At 46.2% G+C, this 17,122-nt stretch overlaps 1 protein-coding gene across 1 annotated transcript in view; it reads right to left on the bottom strand.

The window, feature by feature from the left end:
• CCDC91 (coiled-coil domain containing 91) overlaps positions 1 to 16,688 on the bottom strand; it is a 211,349-nt gene extending 194,661 nt beyond the window's left edge. The window contains exon 1 of the mRNA XM_040987458.1: positions 16,540 to 16,688. The gene's annotated coding sequence lies outside the window, so the exon portion shown is untranslated. The remainder of the gene's footprint in view (positions 1 to 16,539) is intronic.
• Between the last annotated feature and the right edge of the window lie 434 nt (positions 16,689 to 17,122).

Genomic DNA, 17,122 nt, shown 5'->3' with positions numbered 1-17,122 from the left:
CCAGGTGAAGCCGGAGCCAATCAGACTAGCAGGTAGCAAAGCCTGTCGGCAGAATCCACACTCCTGTTTCTCTTGACCCTCAGAGTCAGAGAAGTCCCCCTATTCCTTTGAGTGATGAGGAAAATAAAAACTTTCTTTCCCATGGTCCATATTCTACCGTGTCTGCAAGAAGCAAGAGGCACAGCAGGCACATCCCCACCCATCTGCACGCATTTGCCTTACCATGTTTCCTATTTCCTGACACCATCCACAAAACTGGAGCTTTTCCCCCGTGCCCTGGCTCTCTGTGAGGTGCTGACTTGTCCCTTGGACAGGTTCACAAAGCTGAGCTTGTGAGAGTCTGCAGAATCTTAAAGAACACACAGAATTTCCAAAAGAAACAGAGGATGAGTGGAAAAACAGATGAGTTTCCAGTGGGAAGGATTTTTAAATCACATCCATCTACAAGTGCTCATCCTTCAGAGGCAACGTAACTCGTGGTGTCTGTTGACACAGACAGGAATCCCAGAAGCATCAGCAGACACCCAAGGGCACCTGGAGCTATCTTACAAACTGGAGTGCAACACGAAGAACAAGGTCACAACGCCAAGAATGGAAAGCCAGAGATCACCACCTGCTTGGAAGGCGTTGCTGTGGAGGCACAGACAGTCGAGCCTCCACTCACAACACCAGCATCTCATCTGGCAGTGTTGGTTCTATTCCCAGCTGCTCCACTTCAGCTCCAGCTCCCTGTTAACATGCCTGGGAAAGCAGTGCAACAGTGCCATAATGCTTGGGTCCACGTCACCAATGTGGGAGATCCGGATGGAATTTCTGGCTCCTGGCTTCAGCCTGGCACAGACCAAGCGGGTGGAAGATATCTCTCACCCATTCACATTGATTTACTCCTTCACTCACTCTGGAGTAAATAGATCTGAGATAATGAAGGAAAGAATGGGAGAGAAGAAAAAGAAAAAGATGAGGAAGAGAGGAAGAAGAAGCAGGAAGAGGAAGGGACAAGACAGGACAGGACGTGGCAGAGAGGAATCCAGGAACAAATGTCGGAAAAATGTGGCTCAGGTTTTTCTAAATATCATGTGAAGGACAAACGCAGAGATCCAAAAAGTTACGCAGCAGGCAGGTAGCACAAACATAAAGAAACCACACGAGCATACACTGAAAGCTGAGAAAACTAATGAAAAAGAACATACTAAAATAAACCAAAACTGGAAACAATGTGAAGTAAAAGGAGAACAAAAGCACATCTCTTTGTAGCAGCCATGCAAACTACAGATAAAGAAGAAATATCTCCAAAGTATTTTAGGGGGAAAAAATCAGCGGCAGGGTAAAATTCTTTGCCCAGAAAAAAAAAAATCTTAAAAAATCGAAAGGGAAATGTATATAATATCAGGTAGATAAAAGCTCAAGAGACTTATTTGTCATCAGACCTGCAGTAAGAGAAATGAAGCTACATAGCAACATCAGAGACGACAAGAAACAAAATGGAAGTATGTCACCGTTAGGAAGTGCAGCAAACCCCAGAGTGTGTAATGAGTTACTAACTGGCAAGCTAGAAGGCTAGGAAGCCCACTGTAGCAACAAAATGAAATTAGTCAGTAGTAACAATAATCTCAAGCCCAACATTCATCAAGAGGAAAATGAAACAAACAAACAAAAAAAGTAACGCAAAGGGAAAAGTGCTCACAGGAAATAAAACAATACAGTCTTGCACCATGTAACACTTTGATCAACAGTAGACTGCATATACAACTAGCGGCTCTGCAGCCCTGTAATATCATGGTGTGGCACGGTCCTGGTGTCTGTGCTAATGCTGACTCAATGCGCTGCTGGTGGTATAAGCGTAGGATGCAGCACAATTACACACAGTGCATAATGCTCGATAATGACAATGCTACTGGTCTACTGCATCCACTGCAATATACTCAGATCATGAGTTCAGAGGATGTTCTTTTTATTTATCAAAAAACAAGTTTAGCATGAAACAGTATGCTGTATTACACTTACAGCAGCTTCATATATATCTTGTGTTTGTCACGTCTCTTGGTTGCCAAAAGGTGGAATCCACCCAATTGTCTGCCAATAAAAATGCCATGAACACAATGTGGTACATACAAACAATGCAATATAATCCAAGCTCAAAAATGAATGGAATTCTGATGCATGCTGTGGCAGGCATGGACCCAGTGACATTACACCAAGTTAAAAAATGAGACACAATAGGACCAAGACTTTATGACCCCACTCCTGGTAGGTACTGCAACAGCCGAAGTCACGGAGACAGAGGCTACTAAAGGAAGTGAAAACATACTGTCCACACAAAGGCCTGCCGGAGGCGGCCTTACTCATGAGTAAAACACAGAAATAACTCAGATGTGTATCAGCCAGTGAAAGAACACAGGGACTGTTCAACATCCATCCAGGGGGATACTACCCAGCAATAATGGTGACCCCCCCCCAACATATACACACAACATGCACAAATCCACGATCTTCATGTGACAGGAGCCAAATGCACACACGTGCACATACAGAATTATCACTTGTTGCACCAAAAATTGTTTAAGAGACACCACTTCAGTGGCCACAAGCAAAGCAGTGATTTCCGGGGCCTGGGGAAGGCGGTGAGGACGGGAGGAATGGCAGGACAGGAAGGTTGGGTACAGCGTAGAAGCAGACAGAAACTCTGTGGGGCTGCGGAATGTCCTGTGTAATGAACTTGGTAACGGCCTCTCACGTGTAGTCTATCTGTCGGGTCAGCAATGACCCCATCTCGCTCTGTCGGTCACCCTTGTGCTCACCATCATCCCTAACCTTAGGGGTAAACGCAGCAATGAACGTGATCTGCCAGGCGGCTTCTGCTAGGGTGGACCCCGGAGTGTCGCTTGGCGAATGCCTGGAATTTCTTAAGAAAGCTGCGGTGTCGTTAACCTAAATAGGGTTATGTTCACTTACCATAAAAACCCCTGAGCGATGGGACAGCGGTAGAGGAGATCCACTTGCCTTGGTGCTGCCCCAGCTCCACCCACCAGCTGCCCTGTGAATTACAGTGGGTTATCTCTAACCTGTCCTTTCTTCAGCTTCAAAGCACCTTCTGACTTGGGCATCAATTCTCATATACTGGATTTGTCTGATGTATCAGCAGATTACATGGTTAACACTGATGATTTTGGTTACCGATAGCTCAGTACAAAAAGATTTTAAATTACTTCAACACACAAAAAGAAACAAATGCAAAATGACTCTTTTTGTTTGAGACTCTTACCTCAGCCCAAGCCTGTTACAACACTAAGTGCCTTCCACTAGCTGGTCAGGTGCACACTGGACCAAGTGTCTCATGTGTATTTCTCAACAGCCAGCTCAGAAAAAAAAAAAAATTACCCATCAGGCAGAACCACAAAATCGAAGAATGGAATAGGAAATTAGGGGAAAGATGTGCAGGTGCCATGTGCCTCAGGGGGAGCTAAGAAACGACGATCCAAAGGGATGGACACAGAGGAAAGACAGAGGTCACAACCCAGCATGCAATTACAACTCCGCAAAACAGAGGAAACAGGAATGGGGGGCACAGATGGAAAAACAAACAGGAAGACGGCCATAGATAACGACATTGGGATGCCCAGTTTTCAAAAGGAACTGAAACTGCCAGGTTCAGCTTGAAAACAGGAATAGACCGCCACTTCCATCCACAATAGAGCCACGCTTCTCTTGGGACGCTGCTTAACAGGATTACACAGCTCTGAGCACTTGCCAAGGAGTCTCTGGCCAGAGACATCACCTCCAAAAAGGCCAAAGGCTGGTTCACTCAAGCTCACCTTCTCCCCACTCCACCACCGGTCATCTGACCCCAAGAGAAGTCCTCACCATCAGGCGTCCTACCTGTACTCTCTCATCTTCTTTCTCTCATTCTCAAAAGTGCCTACTTTGTCAGCAAGGAAAAACAGTTCACGAATAAACACTAAATATTTCTTATGGCTTTGATGACTTTGACATCTCAAATCTATGGGGGGAAATTCCAAAGCCTACGTGCAGGTAGGAATGGCAGATTGCGTAATGGCTTCAAGCATTGTCATTTTATAAACCAGGCACAGAATCACAGACCACGTAGCCTCAGTCATGTGTGAAGACTACAGGTGCTGACCTCACTGTAGCGAGGAGTAAGCAGTGGTCACTCGAGGCTGTCTCGGGCCACTGGCAGGCATCACAAGGGAGAAGGTCCTAACAGCCAAGTGGGGCCCAGCTTCTCTCTCTCTCTCTCTGCTGCCCTGCCACAGGATCCTCCCTGTACACACTACACCACTGCCATCCTTCAGTGTCACAGGACAGCTGAACCAAGGGGGCTGTCCAATCTCAGACCGTGAACCTCCAAAACTGCGCTTGAAAGCAAATCTCCTTCCTTTAGTAAGGAGCCTATGCTGGGTTGTTAATTTTATACTGACAAAAAGCTAACAAGTACAAACAGTGGGTGAGTGAGTGTGATGGTCACATAAGTCCATTTAATATCAGTACCTCTCATCAGTACCAATAAACCACCATCTTACTCACATTTGCATATTTCCTACTAGTATGTTAAGAAATCTGTGAAATAATTTCCTTTATTATTATTTTATTAGTATTATTTATTACTTATTATATTATTCCTTTTTATTGATATTTTTATTAATTATTTATTTTATTATTATTTATGAGCAAAAAAGAGAAGTGGAAGGTTTTCCACCCACTTGTTCAATCCTCAAATGGTCAAAACAGCCAGGGAGAAGCCGGGAGGGAGCCTGAACTCCATCTGGGTTTCCCACATGTGCGCAGGGGCCCAAGCACTGGGCCACCCTCTGATGATATTCCAGACACTTCAACAGGGATTGGAAACACAGCGCCCAGGACTCCAATTGGTTTTCCAAAAAAAAAAGGGATGCTGGCATTGCAAATAGAGGTTACCACGACGCTCAAGAACATGAGCAAACGGACTCTGTGGGGAACAGGAAAGCAATGGTAGTGACGTGGAAAAGAGCACAGCTCTCCTTTGCCTTGGTCCTCACAGCACGCTGAAAACTGGCTCCCTGCAGCATCAGGCTTTCTGAAAGACCAAAACAAAGACTCCCCAGAGGTGAGCAAGGCATTCTCCTTCCTTCCTTCCTTCCCAATGATCTAACACAGAAAAACACACATAAAGAAAGCCACCAGAATGTAACAGCATGCTCTAAGTAATTGCCCACTCTCTTAACAAGTACACAAGTACATGCAAAGAGCACTACAACCTACACATCCTCTCTCTCTCTCTCTCTCTCTCTCTCTCTCTCTCGTTCTCTCTCCCCCGACAGCTTCTCCACACATATAAACAATCAGTGAAAAGCCACCAAGCACACTGGAGTTTCCTCCAGACAGCACACTTTCTCAGTCATCCTTGCAAATCACATGCTGTGTTATTTTTTGAGGCACAAGCATTTGTTGTAATCAACTAATCCATGTTTAAGCAACTGAATTGCAGGACAAATGAGCATTTGCTCTGCTTGGAAATGGCTCTACACTTTTTAAGAACTGAAAAAGCTCTCTATATAATTCAACATCAAAGACAAAGAAAGAATCCTAGTTAAAAAAAAAAAAAAACCCTGATGTTTTTGGAAATTAAAAGCTCCAGAGTTGCACAATCCCAGACCTCAGAGCAGCCTCACAATCAGGACGGAGGAAACAAGTGCGGTAACAACCAGCTCTAAATGCTCAGCGTCTAAAGCATCCTTCTTTCTCCTAACAGCTTTTTATGAAAGGGATAACCTTAAAATTAAAAATGGGATTTTGGGGGGGAGGGAGTAGCAAAGGAGACCAAACTATAGAGTGAGAGGGAAAACAGAGTGTGAGAGAGGATGAGCGTGACAGAGTCCAGCACTCGTGGCTGGACCAGGCCAAAGCCAGGACTTCATCCAGGTGCCCCACAGAGATACACGGACCCAAGTTTGGTACCCTCCGCAGCTGGTGGCTGAAGTCCTCACCTTGCATGCACCCGGATCCCATACAGGCACCAATTCTAATCCTATCGGCCCTGCTTCCCATGCAGCTCCCTGCCTGCAGCCTGGGAAAGCAATCGAGTGCGGCCCAAAGCCTTGGGACCCTGCACCCGCGTGGGAGACCCAGAAGAGGCTCTGGGCTCCTGGCTTAGAAATACTGCAGCTCCAGCCGTTGTGACTACTTGAGGAGTGAATCAGCGGACGGAAGATCTTCCTCTCTGTCTCTCCTCCTCTCTGTATATCTGACTTTCCAATAAAAATAAAATATATCTTTTTTTAAAAAATGACTTCAGAAAAAGATATGGAAAATGCATATTTTGGAAAAATGCAGATTCAAGATATTTTACACCAAAAGCAACTGTTCAGTTTGCCCATATCAATAAACCCCATTCAACTTCAGGTTCCTTTTGCCATCATCCTACACCCTTGCTATCCATTCCCACATGGTGCCCTGTCGGGATAAATTGGAAAACTCTAGAAATGCAGCAGCACATGCTCACAGGCCACACCTGGGGCCTCATCCCTACGGGCCTTCTTAGGTGTAATGGTGACAGAGAAGCTGACATCAGCTTGCCTGACAACTGCCTCCCAAGAGACCACTATAGCTCTTCCAGGAAATGCAAACTTAGCTCCCTTAGTAGGGGAAGGACAGGACATTTCCTTAATCCCGCAGGGAAGGAAGGTCTCTTCCTGACCAAGATTCATCAGAACTTGGGAATGCAAGGTTCCTGACTTGAGCAGGTTCCTCCTGCACTTGGCCATGGCAGTGCTCGGGATCCTCACCGGGACGCACTCACCCAGATGCACTGGCGTTACTTACACTGACAGAAGGGCATAGAAATCTCTGAGTGGCACTGATTTCTGTATCCCTCAGGGCCTACGGGTAGTGGAATTATAAATTAGTGCTCCATAAAGATTTCTATCCAACTAAGCTTGGGTTCTTAATCTCAATTCTCTACTCTATTTCACTGACAGGTTCAGCGCAGACACTTACTAAGTCCTTATGTGTGCGTCTATCCATCCACTCTGCTAAGGAGGCCTCAGAAAACGGACTCAGTCACTGAAGGAAACGCACGAAGGATCTGCTGCCCACCTTTCTCTGAGAGGATATAAAATGTGTTCTAATTACGAGTTCCCATTTCTTTGTGAATTAAATGTATCAGGATGCTGGGGACATTTTTCACATGATCCTGACTTCAGCATAAATCACTGGTCATTTCTTTCACCTGCAACAATTCTAGCTACAAGACTGAGAAAACACTGGCTCTGACCGGCGCAGACTCTATTCAATCAGCATTTTGAAAAAAAACATGTCTGAGATGTACCTTTAGTCTTCTTTCCTGACATCATGTAAGCAATATTAGAGAGGTCTCCTCCTCACCATTGTGAAGACAACACGTGCTATTAACCAGGAATCCAAAGACATCCCATGGGCAAACCAGACACAACATTTTTCATAGGTCACAATGCCAGAGTCCTGCACAAGCATCCGCTAAACAAACAAGCAATCAAACCCCAAAACTTTTCAACTCTTGGGTGATAGCAATGACATACAAAAGCTTTATTTTCTAAGTTCCTTTACTTGTCAGTAAGCATTCCGATACCTGTGTACAAATATCCCTGTTTGTCTCTCAGTGCATGTAACTTGACTACCCGCCACAGGAGGATTAGTTGTACTTCTGGAAATTTACTCTACATCAACGTTGGCAACTTCAGTTATACAAGGCAAGAAAGTGACATCCTTAAAGCTATGAAGTGTGAAAATTCAAATTTTTCCTGTTCTAGGAACGGCTCATTTTGCATAGGAAATCTGTAGCGGATTTACTTAAAGAAATGCTAGTATGCTTCACTGAAATAAATACGCAAGTGTGAACATGAAAAGGAATCTCCAGAAATCATTACAACATCTGTAAAAAATGTATGTGTGCCTCCAGTAGAACAGTGAACCAAATTAGGCAAAACACAAAACCTCACATGCATTCACAGTCCAAGACCACAAAGACACATGGCCTATCACAGGTGCATTTCAACCCTTCCTCTGTTTCCACTGTTCGAAGGCAATGACCATGTGCGTCTCTGCGATGGCACTAGAAAGTGATCATCCCAACGATCACTTAATCCAGTTCTTAGAAAGATCTAGGAGGCATGCATTCAAGAAAAGTGGCTGAATCTTGGTGAGAACAGCAAGCAATATGGCATTTAACTTTTCCTGTTCTGGTGTCTCAGTCCCCAGCACCAGCACAATCTTGAATTCCAACAAGTTCACCACCAAGGTGGCCTAGAAGCTGCCCGAGGAGCAGTGCAAGTTTGGAACTCTTCCAAAAACTCCATTTCCAGAAATGGTCACTGTTGACTTCTCTGGCACTTCTCTGAAAACACCACATGTGTGTTTGTCCTCATTTGACGTGACTCAGAGCTGGCAGCTTTGCCCAGTGCCGGTAACCTTTCCCCCGATGACATTTGTCAAAAATGGAGCCAGTCATTGAATGCCACAGCTGCCTGGGTGGCACTAACAGCTGCAGCAAACAAGCTCACCAAAGCCTTAAACCTTAAAACTTAAAAACAGATCGTCCATGGGGTCTTAGGGCAGGAGGCAGGGTGCAGAGAACTGATGGCGCCCACCGAACCTAGAATGGTAAGGTGCTATGTGTGCATGTTCAGGGCTCTGTGAGTGTTCATGCAAGCTCTCAACTCCCAGGAATCCCTCAACACACACAAAGTGAAAGTTGAGGCAGACTTGTGAGCACCTGCCTGAGCATGGAAGGCATGTTCCCCTTGTACAGAGACCCTTAGCAAAGGTTCCGGGCGTTTAAAGAAATAACTATCCAAACATTAACTGGCCAATGAGGTAACACCACAGAGATTTCCAGGGCCACACAGAACACCAGCTCCCATAGAGTTCTGGGAAGTCAGCAAACACACATGCAGCGACCATACCGGCGACATACGGCAGTAGTAGACCCTGGGAGGCATTCAGCGACTGGCCCAGCTGCTCAGGTGCCTTCACTCATGTGTGAAACTGGAATGAAACCTTTGGCTTCACCCTGGCCCTGCCATGGCCACTGCAGCCATCCAGGGGATGACCCAGTGGGTGATTCATCTCTCTCTTTCTCTCTTTCTCTTTCTCTCTCAACCTCTCTCACTTTCTGTACTCCTGCCTTGCAAATAAGTCAGTCCTCAAACAAACAAATCGCTTTCAAAAAAATCAAAATTGGAAAGATGCTCTTTCAAAAACATTAATGACAGGTGACAAGGTTAGAAACAACGGAACAGCTCATTCAAAGCCATGAAAGAAAATGACTCCTGAAATGACTCCAAAGTCAGCAAAATAAATTTTTAATTATGAGGACAAAATTAAAATTTTTCCACTTAAACACACAATGAGAGAGAGAGAGAGAGAGAGAGAGAGAGAGAGAGAGAGAACTTACTGCTAGCAGACGTTTACCTAGGAGAAACAGCTCCTGGGAGCCCCTCAGGCTGACGGGAGAACTAGGGACAGCACTGGAGGGGCATGCGCAAAGCAGAGAAGACAGAACGTGTGGATGTGTCTGCAACTCTCCTCTTAATGACTCATGCTTCTCCTGATCTATGCAGACGCAGGACACAACTCTAGGCCTGGAGTGACGAGCGTACAATGTACAAAGATCAACAATAGGTAATAACAGCACCAAGGAAGATGAGGGAATGGAGCCAAATGGAAGTGAAGCTTTAATGAATTCTAGGTTAGTGTTATCCAAAACTCACCAAAAAAAAAAAAAAATCTACAGAAAAAAAAAATAATGGAGTGGTTGGCAGAGAAAGCAGTGGGAGAGGAATTAATGAACAACAGCAAAACCCACTGGGGACCTACCTGAAAACCAAGAATGCAGGCAGAAAACCCTGCTGTCAGGAACTGCATTAATGGAATCAACAATCCAATCCAAAGGCAGAAACTGGCAAGATGACTAACAAGAAGTGAACACCATCACTAGTGTTTAAACACTCCTCCCATTTCAGCAGAACGGGGCACATCTCCTCCACCCCTCTGCTGATCGAGGGTGGCCCAGGCAATGCCATGGAAAGCTTTCACAGGATTATTGCGTTTTTTTCACGCCCCAATTGGGAAAGTGAGCAAAAGGTATAATCCCACTTTTAAGTTGCCTTTATCAAATTCTTAATTAAGATGATACTAATCTCACCTTTAACCACTCTCTCTCGTACTGATGTCTAAGCCTGGAGCCTAATACGCTTCACGTAAACGCTCATCGTCTGGCAAAGCATGGATCCCATGTAACTGCAGCATTGCCTTCACTCCAACTACAGCTCTGAACTGTCCACAGACGGAAAGCAACGTGGCGGGAAGGTCCTGCGGACCTGCTCTCCACCACACCCCTCCCTGTGCGGTGGGCGCCTCCATGGTCAAGACACACCTTCCAGGCTCGGCAGTGTGGCCTAGCGGCTAAGGTCCTCGCCTTGAACACCCCGGGATCCCATATGGGCACCGGTTCTGGTCCCGGCAGCTCCACTTCCCATCCAGCTCCCTGCTTGTGGCCTGGGAAAGCAGTCGAGGACGGCCCAAGGCTTTGGGACCCTGCACCCGCGTGGGAGATCAGGAAGAGGTTCCTGGTTCCCGGCTTCGGATCGGCGCAGCAATGGCCGTTGCAGTCACTTGGGGAGTGAATCATCAGACGGAAGATCTTCCTCTCTGTCTCCCCTGCTCTCTGTATATCTGACTTTGTAATAAAAATAAATAAATCTAAAAAAAAAAAAAGACACATCTTCCAAGGATGATGGCAAAAGCAGAAGAAGGACAGACACTCCACACAGCAGCACTAGAAAGATCAGCTGTTTCAGCCATACCCCCGGTGCTGACATGCACCCAAGCGGCAAAATGTGGCAAGGCCAACTGCTTTGCCAGATTTGTAACACGGCATACTGGAAGGCAGCGAACATAATCTCCAGTCGTAATTTATTCAATGTGTAACAAAAAGATTCTTCTCCTTTCAAGAGCCTGAATTTGGTGTAACCTCTGCAAGTGACAATAAATGTATGACTACTTCTTTAACTACAGTCCTAGGGCACACAGCCAACAATGTTTTTGTAGTAAAGGTTTGACAGGGGAACAAAGATCAGGCGCAGGTCAAGAAAAATCTAAATAAATTCTAAATTAGGGAATAAAGACAGACCCAAAAGAACACGGTGCTTTGTGCATATGGTAGCTTTCCATGGTGATATAACTGTTACTCGGGGAATTTATTCTAAAATGTTGAAAAAAGACTTCCTAGCGGTGGTGTAGTCTACGGATAAGAGTACGCATCCAACAGTATTCCTGTTCGAACTGGAGCTCTACTGTCCACTCTTAACGCAACCTCACAGGAGTTTGCCCTCTTGATGGAAACTGTTTCCTTGCCCATGAAATCGGGGGGAAAGCCGATACGAAGCAGTAATGGTTGTAACTCAGTGGAACAAGAGACGTCAAGGAACTACGCATGACTCCCGGCGCACGGATTTCCATGACCGCATCCGCAGAGCATAGGTGCCATTTTACAAGGCACAGATCGCATCCAGATCAGTGGCAATACAGCAACAGTGTGAACGGAAAAGTAACTGCTCTGGACTACACCCACAGAATGAATGTTCTGCATCTAGATAATCTCTAACGAACTTTTGAGTTTCTGAATTCAACTTTTCCACCTTAAAAACAATGACACTTAAATAAGAGACTAATGGAATTATGATTCCTCATGAAGGACTACACCGTTATAGTAAAATGGGGAAAACCTTTTGGGGGTGGGAGTTTTGGAGGGAATCCCAGCCTATACAAATGGTGTACCACATAATCCAAAAATTCAAATATATATATATATATTAGACAGTGACACTGAGACAGTGCTGTGGCATTGCAAGTCAATCACTGCCTGACAAGCCTGCATCTCATGTGGGAACCAGTTCTAGGTTGTCCGTACCATTTCCAACCCAGCTTCCAGTTAAGTGCCTGAGAAAAACAGCTGAAGGTGGCAAAAGTACTTGGGTCACTGCCATCCACATGGGAAACTAGAAAGAAGATCCTGGCTCCTGGCTTCAGCATGGCCCAGCCCTGGTCATCACAGCCAAATGGCAAGCGAACCAGCAGATGAAAGATCTCTCTCCCTCTCTCTAACTCTGACTTTCAAATGAATAAATTAATTAAAACGCTGTGCTTCGTGTAAGTCTTCGATTTCTCTCAATATAAACAACGTCTACAAAACAAACCCATAGTGGACGACATAACAGTAACACACCGCACGCATCCTCTGCTGAGATGACAACCGGGGCAGGGTGTCTGCTCTCCCTTGAACTGGAGATCATCACTAGCACAAGCAGAGGAGAAAAAGGGCAGAGGTGGGAAAACAGGAAGTATGTCTGTCTCTATCGGCACAAAGTGTGACTCGGTCCACACAGAAAACGCTAATGGGGCCTGGAGCGATACCCTAGCGGTTAAAGTCCTTGCCTTGCATGTACCGGGATCCCACACGATCCCATATAGACACTGGTTCTAATCCTAGCAGTCCCGCTTCCCATTCAACTCCCTGCTTGTTGTCTGAGAAAGCAGTTGAGGACAGCCTAAAGCCTTGGGACCCTGCACCCGTGTGGGAGGCACGGATGAAACTCCAGGTTCCTGGCTTCACATTGGTTCAGCTCTGGCCATTGTGGCCAGTAGATGCAGAATCTTCCTCTCTGTATATTTGTCTTTCCAATAAAAATAAATAAATCTGAAGGAAAAAGAGAAAAAGAAAATGCCAATGAATCTATAACTATTAGTTTAAGATGCCATTTATATATAAATATATAGAGACAGACAGATAGATGCCCTGGGAAGCAGCAGGGGATGGCTCAAGCACTTGGTCCTGTCATCCACGTGGAAGATTAAGACCGGGTTCCCACTTTCTGATAGAAAACAACCCCAGCCACATTTGAAGTATATATACACACTGATTTATTTCTGTAAATAATTCAAAATTGCTCAAATAAATAATGCAAGCACAATATTATAATATATAATATGGATACATACACTACATGTATAAAATAATATATCATACAGTTTATTTATGTAAACTATTAAAAATGGAGACTTTTAGGTTGCCATTTATAATAGCATCAAAAACATGAAGCAACTAGCAAGTTCAAAATTGTTATTAAAACTTCAATACATTGAGAGAAATCAGACTTAAACAAAGAACAGCATTTTAGTTTCTTAATGAATTACAAAAGAGATAAACAGATCAATCATCCCAAACGAATCGATAATTGCAAAGCAGTATTAACGAAAAGCCTACAGAGCTGTCTCAATAGAAATCAATACAATGATTGTCAAACCCGCATGGAAAGGGCAGGAGCCAAACCACCTCAAAACGATTGGAGGAATAACAAAAGTGGGACTCAGGCTTCGCAGGACTCCAGTTCCTCATTTCAAGGCACCCTAGACCCTATGTTAACAAAGACAGGCATGCCCCTTTGGCCCCAGAAACACACCCAGAGCAAGGAACACGGGAGTCCAGAAAGAAAGCCACATGTGCACTGTCAACTGCTTGACCAAAGAGTTAAAAAAAAAAAAAAGAAACATGGTGAAGGAAGCACAGTAAGTCCTTTCATCAGGTGAGGCAGGAAGCTGGCGTCCATCAGGAGGAAGCAGGGCACTGCGGGAAGGAGCGCTGAGCCACTCCTCACACCCTACACAAAGGCCAACTCCCAGGGAGCCCAGCCCTGCAGGGAGAATCGCTACCACTACACAAGTTTTAGGAGAAAAGAGCATCTCTACAATGTTAGTCAGAATGTCTTGAGATGCAAGCATTAAGTTATCAGCGAAGAAAAAAAATCTGATAAACTGGATTTCTTCAGAATTAAAACCTTCTGCTTTAGAATGATGTTGCTAAGAAACTTGAAAGACAAACTCCAAGAAAATATCTGTGAATACATACCACATCCAAGATTTGTATCTAGGCTGTACAAAACTCTTAAAACTCTATATTTAAAAAAAAAAAAAACAATAAAATGGACAAAAGATGTGAATAGGCATTCAACTAAAAAAGATTCACAGATGTCATATAATTCCCAACTAGTCAATAGAAAAATTCGAACTGAAACATCAATAACTTCTCTCTAAATATCTAATAGAGCAGCTAACATTATAAATAAAACTGCAGGTACTGGGTCACGGGAGTCACCAAGCACCATGAATGGGAATGCAAAATGAACCAGTTGTCTTGGAAAAGATTTTTGTTCTTACAACAGTCAACACGCACTTGCCACATGTCCAAACAATTCTACTTGCAGGTTGTTCAACGGAAAGAAATGAAAACCCGAGCAGCCCTGCCCAAAGCCCTCTGCACAGACACACACCAAGAACTACATATCATCCCCACGCGCCAACGCTGAAAACCATCTCAAGGCCCAGAGATGAGCAAACAGATAAAAACACGACCACGTACTCATATAATAAAACACTACACGGCAATCAAACTGACGACACTCTGGCACAGACACCCACAAGAACGAATCACAAAGCATGAAGCGCAAGCAGAAGGCCACATCCGATCTGGTTCCTATCACAAGATGTTCCAGAAGAGTTGAAGTTAAGAGACACACGCCAGTTGTCAGGATCCGAGGGGAAGCGAGGGACAGGGAGAACTTGCTAGAAGGATGGTTACCTATCCTTGTCTACGCTGTGGTGGTGGTGGTTACATGATCATGCTCACATGTCGGAGTTCACAGGACTGTAATACATTAACAATTTTTTATCTGTCGCAAGCTATAACTCAGTCAGCCTAGAGTTTAAAAGCAGCAACCTATGGGCTTTGGAACTATGCAAATCCTCACTGGGTATGGCAATGAGGGAGGAGTAATGGGAAGACCAGAAATTTAAAAAAACAAAACTATAAACCTAAAAAAAGGATCACTAGGAAATGGGAGGAAACACACACGGATACAAAGTTGTTTCTATGAGAGCTGTCATGTCTGGATAGCAAAGTAAGAATGAGCTTTAAGGGAAAGACAGACAATCATGCATAGCACACTGGAAGGGCAGCACTGTGAGACAGCCCTGAACCACACACCCGCTCCCAGTTTCAACAACAAGGAAGCCACTCATCCAACCCACTCTTTGTCATTCTAGCTTCTGTTACGGAGAGAAAGAGAGCAAAGCTTCCTCTATTTATAAATAATTCCTACAGCTTACAGATCTTACGTCTATAGCAAAGATGCAACATGAAACATGCCTTGGTAGGCAAATTCTCTTTAGCGCTTGTCCGTTTCAGCTCCAGGCAAGCGCTAACCATCTTTCTTTTTATTGCTACCATTTACAAAGGGGGAGCGGGGGAAGGTCCCTATATGATGACTCTGCACTACATACTTCGAGGATGAAGATGAGCCAGTGGCTCCAATAAGAAATATATTTTTTTCCACTCAATAAAACTTAAGAGGTAAGTTATAACTTTCAGCATTCTGTTTTCTTTATGTTTATTCCATGTGGCTTATACCGTTACTAGGAAACCAGTCCATAATAAGATTTCCCAGCCCACAGAAAAATCTCCTAGCCAGCCTACGGGATCCCAAACTTTGTAACCAGGGCAACTGATGGATTCGCTGGCACCACGCAGGTGCACCTTACCTGGCCTGCCCTATGTCCCTCTTCCCTCGGGGGCGGGGGGTGGGGGGGAACAGTATAACCAACCCAACCAACTCTGTTAGCACAAAAGCATGTCAGCACAGCAAGAGCTGAGCGTCAATACGACAATCTGATACCCACCCAACTAAATACTTCGGTGGAGGGACGGAGATGAAGGACTTAAATTCGGGTGAAAGTTGCATGCTACTGCAACCCTCTGCCTGGAGGGGAAGGTGGGTGACCGTGCACAGAGGAGAGCTAGGATCTGTGAGAGGCCGCTGAGTCACCTCCTGCTGTTGGGAAGCCTTTACCCTCCAGGAAACCCTAAGGAAGTGAGGGACCACAGCAACCCCCAGCAGCATTCTAATCAAAGGTGAGGGGGGAAAAAAAAAAAAACACTCCTCAAAAAAAAAAAAAAAAAAAAAAAAAAAGGTCTGCAGTCCGGAGCTTCCCCACCCTTGCAGCCGCGCGCGCACGCGCACCCGGAGGAACCCTCTTCATTGTGGGTGAACAGGATGGTGCACTGGTGCGGGTCGAGAACGCCCTCCGCCAAACAAACACCTGGCAGGGTCCCCGGCTCCTGCCGTCACCACCCGAACCGCCCCCTCGCAGGGCGACGCGCGGTCCGGATCGTCACCGTCACCAGGCAAGGTGGTCAGGGACGCGCTCAGCCAAGAAAAGGGAGACAGGAACCCCGGGCGCGTTCCTGGGAGCCGCGGCTTCGGGATCAAAGCCTCTCGGTGCGCGGTGGGCGCGGCGCTGACACCACAGTCACGTGTGCCGCAGCGTGGACTCGAGCCGGCAACGTGCAGGTGCCTCCTCCCTGGCAGGGCGAGCAGCGCGTGGGCGGCCACCCCCCGGCCCAGGGACGCGCCCCGCATGCCCACCCGCAGGCCCGGGAGCCCAGCGTCCGTTTACCTGCTCCCCGCTCGGGCCTCTCGCTCCTGCCTCTGCCGTACGGCTCCCCACCTCGGCAGGTGGGCCCAGCCCCCGGTGCACTCACACCCCAAGGCCGCTGCGAACCCCCGGCCCCTGCGGGCACCCCGAGTGGGGGCAGCCCTCACACCTCCCGGCGTCGGACACCTCTGCCCCCGGAAGTTGATTTCCGCCAAGGCCCGCCCCGCAGCCCTGCGCCCGCCCGTCACTCAGCGCCAACACGCGCGTCACGTGGGCCGAGGCTGCTGGGGTGTTGAAGTGCCCCAACCTTGGTGGCCCCCGGGCTTGCTCGATGGGCATTCAGACAAGGAGCTTATGGTCTAGTGGGGAAGAAAAGTAACCTGAATCTCAGGAGCTGTCACTGTGTGCACTTGAACAAAATTGGTTATGACATACACACGCTGTGTTATGTAGGGGCCACCCGCACGGTGCCCTGACAAGCCTTCCCCAAGTGATGGACGAAGTGGGTAGCGAGCAGATTCAACACTGCATAGGTAACTTTTGCATGACCCACCTCAGCTCCTTCTCAGTACTCACCATCCCCATAGGAAGTGTTCTTCCACAT

The sequence above is a fragment of the Ochotona curzoniae genome, unplaced genomic scaffold (genome assembly GCF_017591425.1).
Source record: "Ochotona curzoniae isolate NIBS_2020 unplaced genomic scaffold, NIBS_Ocur_1.0 contig_4645, whole genome shotgun sequence".
Taxonomy (NCBI): domain Eukaryota; kingdom Metazoa; phylum Chordata; class Mammalia; order Lagomorpha; family Ochotonidae; genus Ochotona; species Ochotona curzoniae.
This window is presented reverse-complemented; position numbering and strand designations above follow the sequence as displayed.